This window comes from Lactuca serriola, chromosome 2 (genome assembly GCF_051521515.1).
Source record: "Lactuca serriola cultivar US96UC23 chromosome 2, Lser_US96UC23_V15, whole genome shotgun sequence".
Lineage (NCBI taxonomy): Eukaryota > Viridiplantae > Streptophyta > Magnoliopsida > Asterales > Asteraceae > Lactuca > Lactuca serriola.
Genome location: NC_136409.1, coordinates 44,895,008 through 44,919,418, shown reverse-complemented (window position 1 = coordinate 44,919,418; position 24,411 = coordinate 44,895,008).

The window sequence follows — 24,411 nt, the reverse complement described above, 5'->3', positions numbered from 1 at the left end:
TTCCTTGTTATCCCAGAACTTTCTCTTGTTGTCAGCGGCTTTGCAGGGTTCTGAGATAGCCAGGGTTGTTGTCGTTATCGGGGTAGAGACTCTGTGATCAATGAGTCGTTGTGCCAATCGCTTGGCACTGTTGAAAGTAGTGGGGTTTGAAGCTAATACATTCCCCTAAAATGGAGGCACTAGCCCCCAAATCTATCTCTCAATCTTCTTCCCCTAAGTGGGAACCATATTGGGACATCGCGCTACCAGATCACTGAATCTGGCACTGTAAGCCACTATGTTAGAGCCTTTCATGGTCAGACTCCAGAGTTCTTGTTCCATCTTCTGAACCTCGCCCCTCGGGCAGTATTCTTCAATCATCAGCCCTTTAAGAGCTTCCCAGTCCATAGCATTCGCCACTATTAAAGTTAGTGACTTGACATGGCTATTCCACCATGTCAGGGTTCTATCACTAAAGGTGCATGCATCAAATTTTACTTCGCTCCCTTCAGTACAGGAACAAATCTCAAAGATCGATTCCGTCTTTTCGAACCATTGAGACGGCGCAATGACTCCACTAATCTCATTGAAGATTCGGGGCTTACAGTTGGTGAAGTCTTTATAAGTGTACTCTCGCATGCGCACGACGACGTCACCTTGTGTGGAATGCACAATTGTTCCACCTCCACTAGTACCTTGGTTGTTGTTGTATTGTGCCATGGCTATAGCAATAGCCGCAGCTACCGCAACATTAAGAGTTGTCGTATCAAATTGTGGAGGAGGTGGTGTTTGAGTTGGAATAATCAGATGATTACTCCTTGCTGGCTTGCGAGGAGGCATCTTTCAATTATAAGTTTAAAATATGAGTACAATGAGAAGAATTCAATAGTGAAGTAAGTCAATGAGTCCCAAGAACTAAATCGCCATAGTTCAACAACTAGATAAGAGTATGAGTTCCATAGAGTTCTAGAATCACAAGGATGAAAGTATTTGAACAAGGATTTCTACAAAAGATTAGCGGACTTCCAGTATCATTGATATTAAGGATGTAATAAGTTTTGGGGAAAAATTGACCTAAGAGTAGGTCTTATATCATATCAGAAGTAGCAAAATTTTGACAGCTTAGAAGTCTAGTTAAGGTACTTGAACGACATAAATATTTTATAGAAAAGTGCTTCATAGAGCACCGATACAAAAGGCTATTCCTTAAACCAAAAGAAGATATGAGTCAGACTTCTTCTACTGGTGACGGGTATTCCTCGGGCGAACCCTCAGATCTACCAGTTGACGTACTACGTCCTAAAGATGTCGCTCATGAGCTCTCTGACGCACTCGAAGTTCTATAACCTTAGTGCGGGATGCAGCTAGCTGTTGCTGCAGAGCCTCATTGGTTCTCCTAGTCCTTTGCATGGCTTCTTCGAGTTGGCAAATGCGGACTGTGTTAATGCCATAGTTAGCTTCAATTTCCATGACTCGGTCGATTATTGCTCTACCTTGCTCAATATTCCAAGAAATCCTACAGACCATAATGTGCAGGACTCGGTCAGCTGAGCCACCCTCGCTTAGGCTGTAAAAGCTTCGGTGTCTATTGAAGGGTAATGGTTGACCCTGCTCATCACTCCAACGATTCAATTTTGTCGCCCATAAGGGTGTGGGACCTTGAAATGATGGTCGGGGGTTGGGGTTTGGGACTTGTTCCTCTTGGGGTAGTTGTTGACTTATGGTTTGGAGTCGAAATCATCCGAAAAGCCTTCTACGAGGTGATCATCCAAAGGGATTGGATGGTCATCTTCTGCCTCTTCATCTAGCCATCCAGCATTGACCTAATTTGGGAAGTACAGGTCTTCGGGGATATGGAATCCAACCATGACATCTACGGGAGGAGTAGGGATAAAAGAATCTGTTAATAGAAGTACTAACTAAGATAACTATAAGATGATCTTTATTAGTTACTCAAACATTTGTGTAGTGCATACTAGTCATATGTAACCAAAACAGGACAGACCTTCGAATAAGTGACCCTAACCCTAAGTCCACAACCAAACAAGGAACAGGAAGTAAAGCAAAGATCAAAGATTCTAAGTCTATGCCACCATAGTTACATATAACCGTAGTGTATCCACTCAGAAACTATTGACATATTAATAAAGACCTGTTTAGTTCTCAAATAAGTAATTATAGTAACACAAAATACTCCTAAAGTATTTTAAGTTTATGTTATGTTCTAATGTTCTCATTATAGTAGTGTTGGTAACTTTTTAGACTTGTTGATACATCACAACCATTCTCGGCATATGCTAATCACTTTTCGGACCAACATAGTTGATTGGGCTATGTCACTCCCATAACTAACCATACATCCCTGAGCTTACTTTTGATGTTCAACAATCGTAATACTTTTGTTATGTTCTAGTATGACATTGTTCTATAGTAAGTATGTAGGTATGTAATTATGTATACTTCTAGTTAAGTATTTTAGTACTTAAAAGTATAAACTCTTGGTTAGAGTATTTTAATCCCGATTTGTTTATAGTTTGTATATCATTTATGGGTTGATATACTCGATTCACTATAAACAATGCTCTGATTCCAATCTGTCACACCCCAAAACCAAGAATGGCGAAAACGTTCTCGGGCGGAGGACGTCATGTACAGAATCATAACAATGCAAAGTAGTAAATAAGCAACAACATCATGCATTCCATTAATAGTATAATTTCATACAAGTGTGTTCTTTAATAGTAACTAGACATCAAATTTGAATAATCAAAATAAAAGACAAGTCTTGAAGATGCTCCGTCTTCCCAAAACTTGATCATCGGTACCTGTCTACTGGTGACCTGAGAATACAAGTTATTTTGAAAGTGTAGGTCAGCATTTAAGCTGGTGAGTTCATAAGTATTTAGTGTTAATGTTTGTATAAGTTTGATGAAAATGTTTGTAATTGATCAATTTAAATGTTTGTATATGTTTTAAAACTCCTAGAAAATCCTAAATTTTCTAATAGTATAAAAAGTAGTCGTCTACCAAGACCAGGCTGTATTGTATGTTTGTTCCTTCGTAAAAGTGAATGTTTTTACCAAGTATGACTATCATTACCAAAATATGGTTTTATATTACCCTTTATGTGAGAAGATCACAAATTGAATATAGTGGGAAAATGTATATGTGTACTGCAGTATTATTTGTATTAATCACTGAAGTAATAACTACCTTACAACCAATGGTTTAATTAAGGAAAAATCTGATATGATTGTTACCATACTAGTCTGACTATAACACGACGATGAAAGACGTCGGAAGAAATGACATTTGGCACCCTTAGACTTGTAAATCCCACTGTAGTGAATAGCAAAGGTGTAGGATAGGCAATCCAGTATAGATCTATACGCAAACTCACTCTCTCCCTCAAGGAGATTCTGGTTACAAAACGTGACATAACGAAATGGTCGATGTGTCATGAAGTAGTATCTCACATTATGTTATCTCCGAATCTAGTTATAGTATACTTGTTATAGTAATAGTATTCTCTGTATAGTATCCTTTGCATAGTATTCTATGTTATAGTACTTGCATATGCTAGTATTGATGGGTTTGAGCCATAACAACTTTCCTATGTGCACATGCAAACCCTAATGCTTAGATCTAGGTTTCTCTAATTATACATGCAATGTATCCAAGGCTTATAATTCTAGATCTAGTGTAAATAATTGAATCATATCATATATAAAACAGATCTAGAATAATACCTTAAGTTGCTTGCATGAAACTTCTTATTCTTGGAGCTTAGAGTCACAATTGTCACTCCTCTAATGGCTTACAAACACCAAATAGCAAGAGGATGATCTTGAGAGAAAGAGAGAGAGAGGAGGGTGAGAAATCGGCTCTAGGGTTTCTTGCCTTGCATGAATTCCGATTTCCCTCACCCAAGCGATCTATTTATACTATGAGCTACTAGGATTTCACCCTTAACCCTAATTGAATAACTTAGTCCCTAAGCAATCCAAAGATCCTCCTAGATATTAGGCTTGGACTATTTTAGGGTCTCCCAACCCTAAAATCCGTCCACCCTTATATCCATAAGGATACATAGCCCAAAACATAACTATCACACATTAGATAGTTTATGCCCCTTTATTCAATTAATCTCTTTAAGTCACCAAATTAATTTTCAATAAATATATGACTTATATCAATAAAATAACATTATGATTCCATTAATATATTATTCTCATAATATATTAACAATATATCTCTTCTCTCTTAACAAATCATACTGTCAAGTTGCTATGGTGAAGGCAACCCAAAAGGACCATGCATAACCGGGTCAAGTACTTGCCAAATATAGTTACAGCCTTAGACACTAATCCAACAGTCTCCCAATCAGATACGTTTAGTAACTATATATGTAAACACAATCCGATTAGCAATCATAGCTCTCAAAGATGTTGTCAAACTCTGATCTTATCAGTATCCTGTCCTTTAGATAAGGGATCGTATAGTCCTCTGTTTAGATATTGTGCGGACAATCTCATGGAACTTATTGTCCAGCAGTTGGTTTCTCGATCTCAGATTCATTTGACATAGAACTTAATTGAACACATCAATTCAGTCCTGACCGGGCCCGGCACATAAGTCAAATCAAATCATCAAGGGGCCCTGATATCGCTTTTACCCTCTTAGGATAAAAGTAACAGATAAACTTCGACTTATATGCATTTACTATTTACTAATCAACTACACACAACAATGCGTTTTATGACATCAATTTACTGATGCAGTTTCGCATTGTCAATGCACAACCAATTAATAAACAATAAACCATATATCTTGGTTTTAAGACCATATGATATTATCGTCTTGCGATCACTTGCGTCACATTCCATAAAGTGTTTCCAGCAAGCGCAGGTTTATTCCAATGCTCAAAAAAATTTCATAAGTGCTCGTGAACGTTGCAGCAAACCTTTGCTATGTCTAATACCTTTTAGACAATCTACACACCAATTGATGACAATCTTCATTCATACCTACTTCCAACATATGAACGATTGTGGACAATTCGAATAATTCGATTATTCTTAATAACTCAATTATTCAGGAAGTCAAAACATGCAAAGTGAAACAATAGTTAAAGAATTAACATAAGACAGTAGCTTTACTTATAAATAATACTCCTTTATTTAATCATCAAATGTCAATTACATTTATCTATTACATGTTTCCAAAACTATCTAATCTAAACTAATATCGTCTCTCAGCCCAATGCTCCTAGCGTGTTGTAAATGCTTAACCCTACTCAGTCCCTTCGTAAGCAGATCTACTGGGTTATCCTCTAACGATACCCTCTTTAATATGAGGTGTCCTTCTTCTACTCGATGTCTAATAAAGTGATATTTTTGTCGATATGTCGAGATCTACCATGATCAAGCGGTTCCTTGGTTAAGGCAACCGCTCCTTCATTATCACAGAAAATTTCCGTAGGCTCCTTTATGGCAGGCACAAATCCAAGGTCACCAACGAAGTTCTTCAACCACATCGCCTCCTTTGATGCTTCGGTCGCTGCAATGTACTCTGATTCGCACGTTGAATCAGCTACAGTTTCTTGTTTGGAACTTTTCCAAGTTACTGCTCCTCCATTAAGCGTAAAGACCCAGCCCGACTGCGAACGGTAGTTGTCAATGTCGGTCTGGAAGCTTGCGTCACTATACCCTCGCACATTTAAGTCATCACTCCCTCCGAGAACTAAAAACCATTCCTTGGTCCTCCGAAGGTACTTAAGTATATTCTTGACCGCAATCCAATGAGCTCTGCCAGGGTTCCCTTGATATCTACTGACCATGCTCAAAGCAAAGGCCACATCAGGGCGAGTACAAGTCATAGCATACATGATTGAGCCAACTGCGGAAGCGTAAGGTACTCGGCTATCTCATCTTTTGTACTCGGACTTTGAGTCTTACTCAATTTGGCATTACTCTATATCGGTAGTTCTCCTTTCTTCAAGTTTTTCATAATAAAACGTTTTAGTACCTTATCCAAGTAAGTATTATGACTAAGTCCTAATAGTCTCTTAATTCGTTCTCTCACTATCCTTATTCCTAAAATATAGGAAGCCTCTCCGAGGTCCTTCATAGCGAAGCACTTCCCGAGCCAGGACTTAACCTCCTGTAGAGTCGGGATGTCATTTCCTATGAGTAGTATGTCATCGACATACAAAACGAGGAAGCTAACTATACTCCCACTGGCCTTGACATATACATAGGATTCATCTTCACTTCGTAAAAATCCAAAATCTTTGACTTTCTCATCGAAGCAAAGATTCCATCTGCGAGATGGTTGCTTAAGTCCATAAATGGACATCTCAACCTTGCACACTCTATTGGGATGCTTCGGATCGACAAACCTTGTTAATGAGCCATGTAAACATCCTCAGCCAACTTCCCATTAAGGAAAGCGGTCTTGACATCCATTTGTCATATCTCATAATTATGAAATGCAGCAATGGCTAGCATCACCCTAATAGACTTTATCTTAGCAACTGGTGAGAAGGTCTCATCATAGTCAACTCCGGGAGTTTGAGTAAATCTCTTCGCAACCAGTCATGCCTTATATGTGTGTACATTCCCATCCACGTCGGTCTTCTTCTTGAAGATCCATTTGCACCCAACCGTCTTACATCCGAGCACATTGTCAACCAAATTCCAAACTTGGTTGTCATACATGGACTGAATCTCACTGTCCATCGCCTCTTCCATTTCACACACTCTGGGCCTGCCAAGGCTTCCTTATAACTATTAGGTTCATCTATATTTATTATTGTACCATCAATAATATACGTGTCCCCTTCGGTAGTAATATGAAAGCCATAAAACTTGGGTTGAACTCTAACTCTTTTGGAACGTCTAAGAGGTAAGGACTAGTCAATCGGTTCAACCGGAGTTTCCTCCTCGGGTTGGGCGCCAGCGTTAGAGGTTCCTTCATCGCTCGACTCTTGAATCTCTTCAAGATCGATTTGTCTCCCACTGTCTCCTTGGCTTATGAGTTCTTGCTCTCGGAAAACCCCTCTCCTCGCAACAAAGACAACATTGTCACTCGGTCTATAGAAGAGATATCCAAAGGATTTCTGAGGGTAGCCGATGAAAATACACTGCTCACTACGAGGTTCAAGCTTGTCGTGAGTTTCTCGTCTTACGAAAACTTCACTGCCCCAAACCTTGTTATGTGCCAACGAGGGAGCTTTCCCTGTCCACATCTTGTGAGGTGTTTTGGCAATCTTCTTTGTAGGGACTCGGTTAAGGATATGGGCGGCAGTCTCTAATTCATACCCCCAAAATGAGATAGGTAGTGAAGCACGACTCATCATAGAATGAACCATGTCTAACAGAGTTCGATTACGCCTTTCTGCCACACCATTCAACTGCGGTGTCCTAGGTAGCGTCAATTGCAAAACTATTCTGCATTCCTTGAGATAGTCGTGGAATTCAAGACTTAGGTACTCTCCTCCTCGATCGGATCGAGGCATCTTGATTTTCCTGCCCAATTGATTCTCCACTTCATGTGTTGAACTCTTTGAACTTTTCAAACGTTTCTGACTTGTTCTTGATTAAGTAAATATACCCATATCTACTATAATCATCGGTGAAAGTCACGTAGAAGCGGTTCCCATCCTTTGTGGTGGATCTAAAGGGCCCACACACGTCGGTGTGTATGAGATCCAATAAACTCTCACCCCTCTCACAAGTGTCAGTGAAGGGTGACTTGGTCATCTTTCCAAGTAAACAAGATTCGCACGTGTCATCTTCCCTAAGGCCGAATGACTCCAACACTCCATCCTTTTTGAGTTGGGCTATGCGCTTCTTGTTGACATGTCCAAGACGACAATGCCACAAGGATGCTTTATCCATACTATTGGAAGAATCCATACATAACACATCATTTCCTAGGTTATCTACAACCATAATAGTTTCATAAATTCCATTACAATGCATTGCTTCATAATATAAAACACCCTTTAGATAAGCATAAATCGAACCATTCTCATTATTAAAAGAATATCTAAATCCTTGTCTAAATAAACCATGAAAAGAAATGATGTTTCTTACCATATCTGTCGAGTAGCAACAATTATTGAAATCTAAATTCAATCCATTACTATGAACTAGAGAATACACTCCAATCTTGGTAACAAGGGACGATCTTCTGTTCCCCATGATTAGATTTATTCTTCCAAGCTCCACATCCGTATTTCTTCCTAGTCCCTGCAAATCAGAACAAATGTGGTAACCACACCCTGTATCAAGAACCCAAGAAATTGCATGAGACGAATCATTAGATTTAGTTGTGTAAATACCTACAAAAGATGGTTTGATCTTTCCATCCTTGATGGCTTGCAGATATTCCAAACAGCTTCTCTTCCAATGCCCTATTTTATGGCAATGGTGGGACTCTACCTCCTTTGGGTTTGGTTTGGGCTTAGCAGGGTCAACCTTGGTCCCACTAGAAGAGGAACCATCTTGGGACTTTCCTTTGCGGTGGTTCTTCAAAGAAGCCTTCCTCTTCTTGCCCCTTCCCTGCCCAATTGCCAAAACAGGAGCAGCGGGTGGATTGGGAGTTAGTGCAGCAGACTTGTCCTTGAGGTTGCTCTCAGCAGTCCTTAGTAGCCCTTGGTGTTTGCATTGGGTGACCTCTTCCTTTTTCAAGTGGTAGGTCATCCTAAATTGGTTGTAGCATGAGGGCAAGGAGTGAAGAACAATGTTGATAGCCAAATCCTCCCCAAAGTTGACATTAAACTTGCGAAGACGATCAACATACCTTTGCATCTTTTGCAAGTGATCATATTCGTTATGATCTCATAGCGCTCTTGCCTCGTGCTTTGGTGATATCTCTCCACCAAGTCTAGATGCATCTCATAAGGATACATGTCCTCATAGGACTTTTGGAATTCGGAGTTCATTGTGGCTATCATGATGCAATGGACTTTTGTTGCATCACGCTCATGGGTCTCAAAGACAGCCATTTCTTCGAGAGTAGTAATTTCTGGATTGATCTTCTCGAGCTTCTCATCGAGGACATACTATTTGTCGTCAAAACGTGTGATCGTGCGAATGTATCTTATCCATTCGCTAAACTTCGATCCATCGAAAGTTACTTTTTGACAAAGGCTCATTAGCATGAATGAGCTAGCAGCAGCGTTGTTTGCGTTAGACATCTACAAATAGAAAGGAACAAAGTTTGATTAGAGTTAAGTCCCTAGTTAACACCCAAAATAGATAAATTAGGCTAGGACCCAACAACATTATTTACACATTAGAAAAGGGATGCCGTAATCCAATATGCAAATAATTTGGAGGTAAGTGAATGACGATTCACTAATTCTTCACCAAAAAAAACATAAGCTTTAAGTTTTAAATGTATTGAGAATTCCTAGATTTCTTTGATATTCATTGAACTTTTCAACGGCATGTTTAAATCTTGATATGCCCCTCTAGTTTGTGACTGGGATACCGAAGATCACAAAGTGGGTGTGAATAACCATGCAAATCTACATGGTGCCTTCATTGTTACAATCACCTATTCGATGTGCCGGTAAACCACACACGCTCTACCGAACTATGACAACCAATAAATCACCCTTTGCCACCTTTGCTTAGAACCAATTAGTGTGCCAGTTAACCACACACGCTCCACTAACTTCTTAGCAAGGGTGCAAAGTGTAATTTAATGGGATTGCATCAATTCACTTTTCCTAAAGTAACTAAGATTGGGAATTTTATGAAACACATTTAGTTACTTTATATAGATTCATTATACTTATGAATGAGAATAGGTTTACCCTATCCTACCCGTTCGGCTAACGACCCTCCACCAGTCAAGCAAGCGGAGGGTGTGAGTGTACACCCATTAAGCGCCATTTTATAGGCAGCAACCTTATACTCACCTTATAAACTGGCTTCGTGAATGAGGCCTACTAACGGTAAGACTAGCAATTTTTTTTTAAATCATATATATATATATATATATATATATATATATATATATATATATATATATTAAGCCTGTAATAATATATTAGTATAGTGTTGAATTTTAAGCTTGTAAAATTCTAGGGTGTGAAATTTAAATTATTCAAATTAAACTTTTAATCACTAAACCTAAATTTCAAAACTTGAGGACAAGTTTTAAACTTTTCAAAACATAAGGATTAAATAGAAAATAATATAAATCAACTAATTAGATTATCTCAATTTGATCTTAGTCAATATTACTTGCAAGACAATTCACCAATTCAATTCAAATAATCAATTATTATCATATAAGGAAATTATTATTCAACTAATTGGTAATTATCTTTTGTTTGGTCAAGAATATACTCATATATATGATTAAAATCGGATTTTAATGATCCAAAACAATTAAGGCAAGTATCCTCAAGTAAAACAGCAAGAAATCCCGAAACTAACTCCAACTGACGCTCGAACTCGCCGAGTTCCACTATGGACTCGCCGAGTTGGAGCTACTCGCCGAGTCCACAGTGGAACTCGCCGAGTTCATCAGACAGAATCACGAAATCGAATTTTTCAAGAAACAAGCAATCAACCAATGCATCAATTCAATAGAAATCAATCAAAGCTCTGATACCACTAATGGGTTTGAGCCATAAGAACTTTCCTATGTGCAAATGCAAACCCTAATGCTTGGATCTAGGTTTCTCTAATTGAACATGCAATGTATCCAAGGCTTATAATTGTAGATCTAGTGTAAACAATTGAATCATATCATATATAAAACAGATCTAGAATAATACCTTAAGTTGCTTGCTTGAAACTTCTTGTTCTTAGAGCTTAGAGTCACAATTGTCACTCCTCTAATGGCTTACAAACACCAAGTAGCAAGAGGATGATCTTGAGAGAGAGAGAGAGGAGGGTGAGAAATCGCCTCTAGGGTTTCTTGCCTTGCATAAATGTCGATTTCCATCACCCAAGGGATATATTTATACTATGAGCTACTAGGGTTTCACCCTTAACCCTAATTGAATAACTTAGGCCCTAAGCAATCCAAAGATCCTCCTAGATATTAGGCTTGGATGATTTTAAGGTCTCCCAACCCTAAAATCAGTCCACCCTTATATCCATAAGGATACATAGCCCAAAACATAACTATCACACAATTGACAGTTTATGCCCCTCTATTCAATTAATCTCTTTAAGTCACCAAATTAATTCTCAATTAATATATGACTTATATCAATCAAATAACATTCGTATTCCATTAATATATTATTCTCATAATATATTAACAATAATATCTCTTCTCTCTTAACAAATCATCCTGTCAAGTTGCTATGGTGAAGGCAACCCAAAAGGATCATGCATAACCAGGTCAAGTACTTGCCAAATATAGTTACAGCCTTAGACGCTAATCCGACAAGTATTCTCCTAAACTATACCTATTATAGTTTACTAGTAAGTTATGTATATGAGTAGATGAATGCATACCCTTGCTACCCAAAGGTACTAGACTGATTGAATAGAACTTTTATGTCTACATATGTATACATAATATATATCTAATATTTAGACGAGCTTCGGACAACTGGCCGATACCCTAAGTCCACATCCAAACAACGAAAAGGAAATAAAGTGAGCTAGCAGTCCTAAGTCCTTTAAACATTATGTATATAACTATACATATATAGACATGCTTTTGACAGTATATATAAGTTAAAAAGAGGTTTTTTAATACATTTAATGAGTTTTGAACAATAAATAAATAATGACATGATGTCAGTTTATAAAACGATTTAAGAGTAGTTTGTTTTGAAACACAGTTTGAAGTATATGAAATCATTGTTTGAAACACAGTTATAAATCACATGTCATTGATTATATAACTAGCATGTTTTATACTTGTATTCCCCCCCCCCCCCCCCATAAAAGCATTTGAAATCTTTTAAAGATAAGTTAAGGGGTATGAACTCACCTGAAGTGAGTGATGCGAATGTAAGATCGGTAAAGGATGCTAAGTGTCAAGTGAATGCTTGAGAACACACGGATCCTATTTAACATATAATGACACATATATGCATACAATTAGTGTTTATAACAACTAATTATGTAATGGAACAACCTTAGGGACTAAGAAACACTTGTACTGAAGTGTTAAACCACATAGGGTTGCATATAAGGGGTGTAGGGCCTCTCTTTGGAGTTTATGGCCCATATGGTAATAACCACATGAGTTTACGGCCAAGGGGTAATTTCCCCATGAGTTTACGGCTGTAAACTCATGGTATTAAGTACAAACTTGTGTTATAAGGTCTTACAAGTCATAATGAAGTGTTATATGATCAAGTCTAAGCCTTAGGAAGGAATGGTGGCACCATTGCACCACTAACTAGGGTGTACGGCCCAAGGACCATTTCTCCATGAATTTACAGCCGTAAACTCATGGGATTTTGTACCATTTCAAAGTATAAGTTCCTTAGCTCATGTTGGAAGTGTTCTAGACTTGATCCCAAGGCTTTGGAACGGATTAGGGTTCATTTGCAACCTTAATTAGGGTTTACGGCCCAAGGAGATTTCCTTGGCCGTAAACACCCTTTTGATCTTGTTTTCTTGATGATTTCTAGGTGTAAACTAGTTGATTCACGTATAAAACAAACTAAGACAAGAGTACTTACAATATATAAGCTTGTAAGGGTGTTTAAGGCTCAAGAACACTAGTGTGTGTTTGTGGTGTTCTTGGTGAAATGAAGAACACTTGAAGATCTATCAAATGAAGAGATTTCATGGATGAAATCATGTACAAACACTAGATATTGAAGTATATCAACTAATCAAAGAAAGAATCACTTACAAAGTTGAAGATCTAATGAAGAATTCGGATGATACTTGAGAGAGAATGAGTTTCTAGGCTTGAAAGTGGTAAAAATGACTAAGTGTCATATTTATACTCTAGACTTTATGGTCGTAAACTCCAAACTCTTGGAGTTTTGAGACTTAAGTGTTGTACATTTAACTCTATAGTATACTTCCTATAATTACCTCTGTTGTATTTAAGATTAAAACACCCAAACTGACTTCAAAACTGCTAAAAATTAGCAGAAGTAAGTTTGACTTTGATTGAATGTAGGGTTTGTTATATGATAGAAATTTTTGAATTGTCACACCCCGGTATGGGTTTGTCTTGGAGATTCAATAATCAATTCAAGAACATATCTTAGATATTTCGAAAATCACTATGTTCCCTTCATCTTCAGAAAAATGAATTTGCAAGAATTTGTGGTGTGATATGATATCTATAACCCACTACAAATGATTGAAAACAAGTATTTATATGCTTTGGTTATGACAATTCAAAACTATCAAAAACCGAAAATAACTGTCATAATGCCTGTCAATTCAGTAATTACGAATTTAATAAAAATAAAAATCAATTTTGTAATTAAAAAAATGTCAAAAACCCAAGGCTAATCTTTTGATGGGTTGCAGCACAGCTTGTTGCTCGTTTACTCGCTACGTCTATGTAATTTTCAAGTTAAAGGAAGTAAATGTTAGAAATAATTAGGCTAGTCTAACACCACATCCATGCTTATCCAACTTAGCTCAATGTTTTATCCATATTGATAAACTAATGAGGCTTAAACTTATAAGGATGAGCCTTTTCCTTCTTGCTTCCAATGTGGGACAAGTCCCACAATGCAAAAGTATCAAACATAGTTCCAACAATAAGTTAATAACTTACTTATTAGTGTTTGAGAGATGATGCTTATACATGTAATTAGGAAAAAAAAACTTATCAAAAACTCCTTAAATAAATCAATAAATAAGGAAGGTTAAGTTATCAAAAACTTTTTATTTAATTCAATAAGTGTTTATGAAATCATTTTATCAAAAACAATTAAAACTACTTATTGTTGATGTGAAATTACAATAAGTCAATAAACAATTTAAATAATAAAAATATTAATTATATACAAATTATTGTTTTAAGTCAAGCCTTCCAAATGACGTGGGCTCGCCAAGGTTCGAAAAAGCTTGAGGTTTGACGCTGCCGTCAAATCACGTCTTACGTTATTTAGAACCTTGTTCATAAATCTATTTGTAAAGATTCATTCTAGATGTTCTAAAAGATTACAAGCTTTTAAATAACATTGAAAGAGTGAATTCAATAAATGAAATTTGAACCTTCAATAAGTCATGGTATATAACTCATATTGATTTTTTTAATACATGTATTGTAAAATGATATTATTCTATGTTATATTTCACTTCTGAAATACATGGTTAATATTATAAAATAACAACAAATAATATAAAATTCATTTGGTCCATAAAAAGTATTTAATTGAACAAATTACTAAAATGGTTTTGGTTTGCCAATATTTAGTGTTTGGTCCCTAAGGTTTTTTTTTTTTTTTTTTGCACTGGATCGTCCCTATAGTATGGTTTTATTGCGATTTTCAACACTAACTGACTTAAAATGACCAAAATACCCTTACTGATTATTTTATTTGTTTTCTTTATTATTAACCTATTAAAAGAAATACTTTAATATTTGTTGGATCCACCTAAAAACATAAATGAAAACCTAATCAACATCTTGCCTCCTCTCTCAGTTGGCCCGACCCTCATTCATCTCTACCATCGGAGCAACCACCGAAGCTACTGTCAGAGTCATCGACTCACCACCATCACCACCTATACCAACATCCCTACTTCCTTCTACTACTTCTCATTTCCACTGACGCCATGTCGTTGACATCTACACCACCTCCGCCACATGCATCAACCTATGATTCAAAAAATGCAAATCCAGAAGGCGGGTTCGACAATGGAAGGTGGGTTTGAAGTAGGTTGAAGTAAGATCCGACGACAATATAGAGGCACAATTAACATGGGACAACATTGGATCTTAGTGTGACAACCCGATATTTCAACTCTTTGTAATGACCTAAAAAGTCAAGTATTGTAACCACTTGTGAGTTAATGAAATTAACTTTGATAATAATATGTCCAAAGAGTTTCTATTTAAATTCCTACTATGTTTAATGTCATTAAACCGTGATCGTACGTAAAAAGAAAGCCCAAATCCGACTTCGTATATTGAAGTTATGATTTTTCCAAGTTCGGCATAGCAGCAGACAGCTAAAAACTCGAATCGGAGATCGAGTGACTTTTGGCCGAAATGAACTAAACGAGAATCGAAGGTCTCAACAATGGTAATTCAGCGGTAAAAAGTCTGGCAAAATCCGACGTCAGATAAAGAAGTTATGAATTTATAAAGAAATTCCTTAAACACGACCCTTTTAAAATAAATAATAAAAATAATCTTGTTATTTGTCGACGGAGTCTAAACGAAAGTTGTAGAGCGTAGTCTCACCTACGCGTGGATATAAAGACCATCAAAAACGGAATTCGTATGAAGAAGATATGAATTTTAGAAGTTTATTAATTAAATTAAATATAAATTTAATTATAAACTCTTGGTAATATCCGAAGAGGAGTCAGCAGATAGGACCGAAGTACGCCCTACGTACCTTCGTACGCCCCGCGTACTCAAGGCCAAGGCCTCGGATCGTCCACATCCCGGTCTATGCGAAGTCGCCTTGTCCCATCCGAAGTCCGAGGCAGTTGAGGACTCGGTCATGCATGACGTACGCGTACGCCCCGCGTACCCTCATACGCCCTGCGTACCGAGGCGGTTCTAGCCCCTATAAAAGGGATGCGAGGGTTCCGAAGAGAGGCCTCCAATTCTCTCATTTCCTTTGCGTTCTTGCCTCGTTTTCTGTGCCCGTTCTATCCCGAAGCCCCGGTCATTTTGCTCAATTCCCGAAGGTCGTTTTTACTCCCGAGATTCCCAAGAATCCCGAGAAAATCCGTTTCCAGAGACAAAATTATGCCCGGTTTCCATCTCGCTTTCTTCAAACTTTCAAGTGAGTTCATACCCCTTAATTAACCTTTTAAATGCTCTATAAATGCTTTTATATGCTTTCAAGGGGGGGAATACAAGTAAAACACGCGAGTAACATCGTGTGTTATATAAAGAATTTTTATATGCTTTTATATAACCAAATCATATGTGATTTATAAACATTAAAGGAAACTTTCGTATATAAAATATGTTACAATAGCATTCTATCTTTTGAAATATAAATTGTAATGCATGTATAAACTAAACATTTTCTTAGATTATATGTATACTTGTCTATCTTAGGCTCTACAAAAATCTATACTTTCATAACAAGTGATTCCTTTTCTAGGTATTTCTAAACAAACGAGACACACTTTTAGAAAACTATAATAGGTATAGTTTTATGAGGATATTGCTAACTTTTGCATACTAGAAACATGATTTTTAAGAAGTCACTTCATATACAAGAACAAACGAACATTTTAACACGTAAATCTGTTTTTATACCACGGTTTGTGAGACATTAACTTCACGTACATTCGAGTACACATTTCAAGTCCTGTATTATATACCAGAATCCCTTGGAGGGGGAGCATGGTGTTTGTGTATAGATCTATACGGGCTTGACAACCCGCGCCTTGACTGTTAGCTACAGTCCATCATTTGGGGTGACAAAAGTCATAACATTCCAACGCCTGAAGAACGTTGTGTATAGGCATTCCATGTCAATAGTATGGTTATAAAACTCACATGGAGTATTAAAAATGCATTGATTTAAGAGGTTTTCAATCATATTGGTTATTTTGCACTTACATACATTTTTAGAAACAAACATTGGTCTTGAGAGAAGGCTACTTTTATACTAATAGAAAATATAGGATTTTCTAGAAACAAACAAACAAGGACAAAACATTTCATTTCATACAAACATTGTCATTTAATACTTATGAAACTCACCAGCTTAAATGCTGATCTTTTGTTTCAAAATTACTTATATGTCCTAGGGATTCAGTAATTTCAGGTATCAATATGCTTTTGAAGAAGGGATGATGCGGCGCCAGTTAAATCTCATATTTTGACATCATATTGTAATTGGTTTTAAACATGTAACTTTTGAGAAATGTAAACTTTCAATTATATATATATATATATATATATATATATATATATATATATATATATATATATATATATATATGATGGTTGTATTGCTTTCTTTACTATGTATTCATTTGTTACGTTACCAAATGAAGTCATCCGCCCCCGAACGTTTCCGCCGTTCAGGTTTGGGGGTGTGACAGATTGGTATCAGAGCAATGTTTATAGTGAACTAAGTATATCGAACCACATAAGATATACAAACTATAAATGCTTAGGGGACTAATACTCTCTGACAAAACATTTTTCTTTTGTTTTACGCTTGAGCAGCGTTACGTTTAACTTAAATTGTTAGTTCATTTAAGTACAAATACATGCATACAACAAATTATTTTCATGATTTTAACTATACAACAAGTATTTAGACAACTTGACACTACGATTAAAACTCGATATATATAATCAGATTTGGGACAAATATCGCGTGATCAACTATATTTGTCCGAGATCGGACCAATATATATCCAGGATTGCTCGTAGTAAGCAACAAGTCAAAACTTACCAAACCGTTACAAGAATCAAACACAAGAATTTAAATACTATAGGAGTATTTGCTACCTAAACTAGTTTAACTTACATGTTTTTGCATGTTTCAACTTTATTCAATTCTTATAAGCCTACTTCTCGTACAGTCAAATGGCTGGATTTCACCACCCTGGCAACCCTTACTTTCCCAACCAAGGCAACGGAGGATGGGTTGAAGATGATCCCGAAGAGGACGAGGAACCCATAGAAGTGGATGATGACTCCGGTACCGACTCAGAGCCGGAGGTGATCAACCCACCACCCGTACAACCTCCCGTCTTCGTAAGGAACTTTCAAGGACCGACTCCCGTCTGGGGAAGTCACCTCCACCATTGGAGCTAACAACATAACCTACGCCCTCCCTACGGCATGTGTCGGGACTTCTACGATGTCTGCGGCGGAGGTTCGGCTGATCGGGCACTCCCAGTAATGGTGGGTAAGCTAGCCAATCAGTCCTATCAATCCGGAGTTCAAGCTAGCCGGCTTCGGGATGTCAACGTGGAAGTACAGGTTCACACTTCCGACATCCGTAGGCTCGACAGAATGCAAGACAATGCTCAAATCCAAACCGAGGCATTCCAAGCGCAAATGATTGCAGCCCTCGCCGAATTAAGGGAACAACAAGCCGCTTTTGATCGGCGTCTAATGGAGTCAAAGCAATCGGATGCAGAGTCAAGCTCCAAGCGCAACCTACGTCGCAAGTAGTGCTTGCAAAAATCTCAAATTTTGTTATAAGTTAGGACCTCGGCTAAAAGTCTTTAAATTTCTCAAACTTTGTAACCAGAGACCCTTATAGGGGTCAATTTTTCATGATCGTTGTATCAACTATTATATTAATATAAGTGGCACTAATATTACTACATTGAGTATTTCATTAAATCCTTGAAAAGTCATCGAGAAAACCAAATGCATGATTCATATTTTCAGTCTTACAAATAACTTTCATTCTGCTATTTTAAGACTCATACTATCATCTGTTGTCGAACTATAGCAATTTGGTTCATAAGACACATTCAGTTTCTATACTAAGTAATTCTTATCGTTATCTTTTCAACCTATAGTTGAAGGATGCCTCCGCGTAGGAATCCAAGGCGAAACAACGGTGGGAAAGCACCTATACCACCACCACCTCCACCACCTCAATTTGATGTTGTTATGTTCCAAGCAGCAGTCACCGCAGTGGTAGCAGCTGCCATATCACAGATCAATAACTCGAGTACTACTGGCTCGGGAACTGGCACACACCTATCCAACAATGGTGAGAGTCATTGGCAACCCCGAGAATGCACCTATAAGGACTTTACTAATGCCAAACCCCAGATGTTTTATGAAACTGGTGGTGTGATAGCTCTGAGACAGTAGACTGAAAGGACAGAATTAGTCTTTGAAATCTGCTCCTGTCCCGAGCACAGCAAAGTCAAATTTGCAACTTTCACCCTTATTGATAGAGCTTTAACTTGGTGGAATGGCCACGTTAAGGTACTTACCCTGATAGTGGCAAACTCCATAAGCTGGGAGAGCTTAAAGGTCATGCTGATGAGAGAATACTGTCCATGAGGAGAGATTCAAAAACTTGAGCACGAACTCTGGACTCTTGGAATGGTTGGTAACGACATCGCGACTTATACCAACAGGTTCTGCGATCTGGCAATCCTTTGCCCAGATATGACTGCTCCTGAGAGCAAGAAAATAGAGAGATACATTTGGGGACTGTCGCCCCAAATTAGGTCCAGCGTGTTAGCTTCAAAACCTGACACTTTTGAAAGTACCAAGGAACTGGCACAATCTCTTGTTGATTTTGGAGGTCATTAGAACTCAACGGTTGCTACACCAGAACCACAAAAGGGAAACAACAACAACAACAACAACAACAACAACAACAACAACAAAAATAACAAGAAGAGGGTATGGAATAAAAGGAAGGGTGGGTCTTCCTAAGAATCCGCAAAGAAACAACTGGTCTCAGTGAATGTTGCCACTGTACCTACTACAGTCCCTACAAATCCCTACCCAACAAAGACTTATGGGGGTAATCTTCCAAAGTGCACCAAATGTACTTACCACCATCATGGACCTTGTTGGGAAATGCAGTGCTCCAACTGCAATAGAAAGGGACACACTGTCCGTTTCTGCAAGGATCCCGCAAAGCCGATCACTCAAGTTCCCAACGCTGGTGTAGGCCAGACTTGCTACGGCTGTGGCGAGGTGTGCCACTACAAGAGGAACTGCACAAAGGCAGCAAATACCGGCGGGGTGGGACGAGTTTTAGCTATAGGCCACGAGGAAGCCGTAGTTGATCCGACTGTAGTTGCTGGTACGTTCCTTCTAGATAATTCATATGCATGCATATTATTCGATAGTGGAGCGGAGAGAAGCTTCGTGAGTCAAAACTTTATTCACTAACTTAAACCTAAACCTAGCAAGTTAGAAAAATCATTTACGGTATAGATGGCCAATGGAAAAACCGAAAGCACTAACTGCATATACATGGACTGTACGTTAACTTTAGACAGTCATTCTTTCCCAATCAATCTCATGCCGGTCCAAATTAAAAGTTTCGACGTCATAGTCGGCATTGATTGGTTGAGTCTTCTTCGCGTCGACATCATGTGCTTTGAGAAAGCAGTTCGTCTTAATCTCCCTAACAACGAAACATTAATTATCTACGGCGACAAATCAAGTACAAACCTTCGTATCATTTCGTGCATCCAAGCTCGAAAGTGTTTACAAAAGGATTGTCGAGCATTCCTACCGCACATCGTCGATACAAGTCAGGAAACGAAGGACATCAAGAACATTCCAGAAGTACGCGACTTTCCCGATATCTTTCCAGAAGAACTACCGGGATTACCACCACAATGCCAAGTCGAGTTTAGAATCGACTTAGTTCCAGGGGCTACCCCAGTAGCAAAATCGCCTTATCGTCTAGCACCAGCAAAGATGCAAGAACTTTCCAGTCAACTTAATGAACTCCTTCAAAAAGGATTCATAAGACCAAGTTTCTCACCTTGGGGAGCACCAGTCCTGTTTGTAAAGAAGAAAGACGGATCGTTCCGCATGTGCATCGACTATAGAGAACTGAACAAGCTTACTGTTAAAAACCGTTATCCTCTACCCCATATTGATGACCTATTTGATCAAATTCAGGGAGCAAACTACTTCTTAAACATAGATCTACGATCCGGATATCACCAATTACGAGTACTAGAAGGGGATATTCCCAAGACAGCTTTCCGAACTCGTTATGGACACTACAAATTTGTAGTGATGCCGTTCGGACTAACCAACGCACCAGCAGTATTTATGGACCTAATGAATAGGGTATGCCGTCCTTACTTGAATCAGTTCGTCATCGTCTTTATCGATGATATACTTATCTACTCCCTAAGTAAGGAAGAGCATCGTCAGCACCTACGAAAAGTCCTAGAAACACTGCAATTGGAGAAACTCTATGCGAAGTTCTCTAAATGTGAATTTTGGATTCGAAGAATCGAATTTTTGGGCCACGTTGTTAGCGAGAAAGGGATACACGTGGACCCCTCCAAAATTAAGGTCATTGAGAACTGGTCGGCACCAAAGACACCTACAGAGATTCGTCAATTTCTAGGTCTCGCCGGCTACTATCGCAGATTCATAAAGAACTTCTCTAGCATTGCAAAACCTCTTACTACATTGACCCAGAAAGGCGTGTCCTTTGACTGGGAAGCGAAACAAGAAAAGGCGTTCCAAACGCTGAAACAGGCCTTGTGCAACGCACCGATACTATCCCTCCCCGAAGGGATAAAAGATTTCGTAGTGTATTGCGATGCATCAAACCAAGGACTTGGTTGTGTTCTTATGCAGAGAGGGAAGGTTATTGCTTATGCCTCCCGACAGCTTAAGACACACGAAGTGAACTACACGACCCACGATCTTGAGTTAGGAGCAGTAGTATTTGCTCTAAAGATCTGGAGACACTACTTATATGGAACAAAGAGTACTATTTTCACCGATCACAAGAGCCTTCAACACATTTTTAATCATAAGGAACTCAACATGCGACAACGACGATGGGTTGAGTTACTCAATGACTACGAATGTGAAATTTGTTATCATCTTGGCAAGGACAACGTGGTGGCTGACGCCCTCAGTCTAAAGGAATACACTGGTCGGAGGGTCAAATCTCTGACTATGACTATCCATTCCCACTTATCCACACAAATTAAGGAGGCACAAATAGAAGCTTTGCAACCTGAAAATGTTGCGGGTGAATCCCTGCGAGGAATGGAAAAGAATATAGAAGTCAAGGGTGGCGGAGCATATTATCTCATGGACCGAATATGGACACCAAATCATGGTGGTTTCAGAGACGTAGTCATGACCGAAGCACACAACACAAGATATTCCGTTCACCCAGGTTCAGATAAAATGTATCTGGTGTTGGATAAGGTGTCTAAGTCGATAACTTATTTGGTACATACTTGACCCGACCCGACATGGTCCATTTGGGTTGCACTTCACCCAAACGATTTATGGATAATTTTATGAGAATTGTATACTTACGATTTATTAATATATTATAAGTTATAATATATTAATATGAAGTCATGTTATTTAATTAGTTTTAGTCTTAAATTAATTATGAATTAATTTAGAGATTAAAAAGAAGACTGATTAAATTATGGGCTATTATATTTTATATAGTGTGGGCTAATACTCATTTGTTAATGGGCTAAGCTAATATGGAAGTCCATGGATGATCCATGGAGCTTTTAACCCATGGATCCTTGGAAAGGAAAAGACATGGGTTATTAGGGTTTCACCCTAACCATGCACACTATATAAAGAAGCATATGATGCAAGAAATGACACTCTAGTTGTGTGAGACTTAGTGGTGGCCAATTTCATAAGAAAGTATACTATTTCTCTCAAGTTTCCAAAGTTTGTGGTGATTTGTGATTCCACTTGAGGCATTCACACTATTGGTGCTAGGCTCTCAAACTCCAAGAAATCAACCACCATCAAAAGGTATGTATTTCTACTAGTAGTTTTATGATTCATAATCCTTATGCTATGCTAGTTAGGAAGAAACCTTGGAAATTATTATTTGCATGTATTTTAGAAGAAAACATAGATCCAAGGTTTATTAGCGTTGCATTCACACTTAGGAAGTGTTAGATTGCTCAAAACCCAACAGTGGTATTAGAGCCTAGGCTTGTTTTCTTGAATACTTGATGCAAATTGCTGAAAATCGAAGTTTATGTGCTGTCTGCATAGCTGACTCGCCGAGTCCATGAAGGGACTCGACGAGTCCAAGACAAAATTCATCCAACTCGGCGAGTTGGTTCATGCACTCGACGAGTTGGACCCCCAGACAGCATATCTTCGGGTTTTGGTGCTAGAATTGGTCTAGAATCGTTACCTTAAACTGTTTTGGACTCATAAAACCTGTTTTTGATGTGGTAATGATGATGGTGGACCAATTTCAAAGTTATAATCAAAATTTCAAGTTTATATGTGTTCATAAGATTCTTGAAATTGTTGATGTGGATGTTCATGTTCATATGAGTTTTGTTAGATCATAGGAATTATTTGCAAATTGTTTGTTGGTTAATTCTTGATCTTAATGTGTTTCAATGGAATTCATAATTTGTCCTCAAGTTATGGAATTCCAAAAGTTTTTTCTTTTAAATGTTTTTTTAAGAAGTCATAAGTTACACTTTTGAAGAGTTTTTCTAATAAATGCTTTTATGGACTTCATAACTTGTCCTCAAGTTATGGATTTCCAAGAGACTCTTCATGAAAAGTTTTAAACACTTAATTAAAACTCATAAGTTATGAATATCCAAAAGTTTATGAATTGTTCAAAACTTGCCCTCAAGTTTTGGAATTTGTAAAGTCTCACACAAACTTTAATTCCACATCCTAGAGTTTTAAAAGTTAAAATTCAACACTTATACTATTTATAACATTAATGGTTAATTATTATATATATGTATAAGAACAAGTCTTTTTACCGTTAGTAGGCCTCATTCACGAAGCCGGTCTATAAGGTGGGTATAAGGTTGTTGCCTATAAAATGGCAACTTAATGGGTGTCCACTCTCACCCACCGCTTGCTTGACTGGTGGAGGGTCGTTAGCCGAACGGGTAGGACAATGACTTTAAATTCTCATTAAAAGTATAATGATTATTATAAAGTAACTAAATGTTTTATTTAATTCCCAATCTTAGTTACTTTAGGAAAAATGTGAAGTTGGTGCTAGCCCATGGAATTCACACTTTGTACCTTACCAAGTCGTTGGTGGAGCGTGTGTGGTTAACCGACACACTAACTTGGACTAGTAAGGATCACGAAGGGTAACTTAATGTTTATCATAGATCGGTGGAGTGTGTGTGGTTTACCGGCACATTGATTAGGTGATAATATTAAGGGTACCAAGTGAATTGGTATGGTTATTCACACCTTGTTTTGTGATCCTCGGCAAACCAGTCACAAAACATGAAGGGCACAATCGAGATTGAAACAGCCATTGAAAAGTTCAATGAATCTCAAAAGATCTAGGAATTTCAAATCCAATTAAAACCTAATAAATTATTTCATTTTTCATGGTGGAAATTGGTGAATCGTCATTCGCCTACCTTCAAATATTTTATAGCTTGGATTACGGCATCCCTCTTCCAAATTATAAAATATTGTGTTGGGTCCTAGCCTTAATATTTCATATTGGGTGTTATATTAAGGACTTTGAATCAACTAACTTGATTTTCTCCCATTATAGATGTCTGGTTCAGACAACTATGATCTTCCCAAATCTCTTGAAGATGGTGTCCCTCAACATCATGCTTCACTTCCTCCACC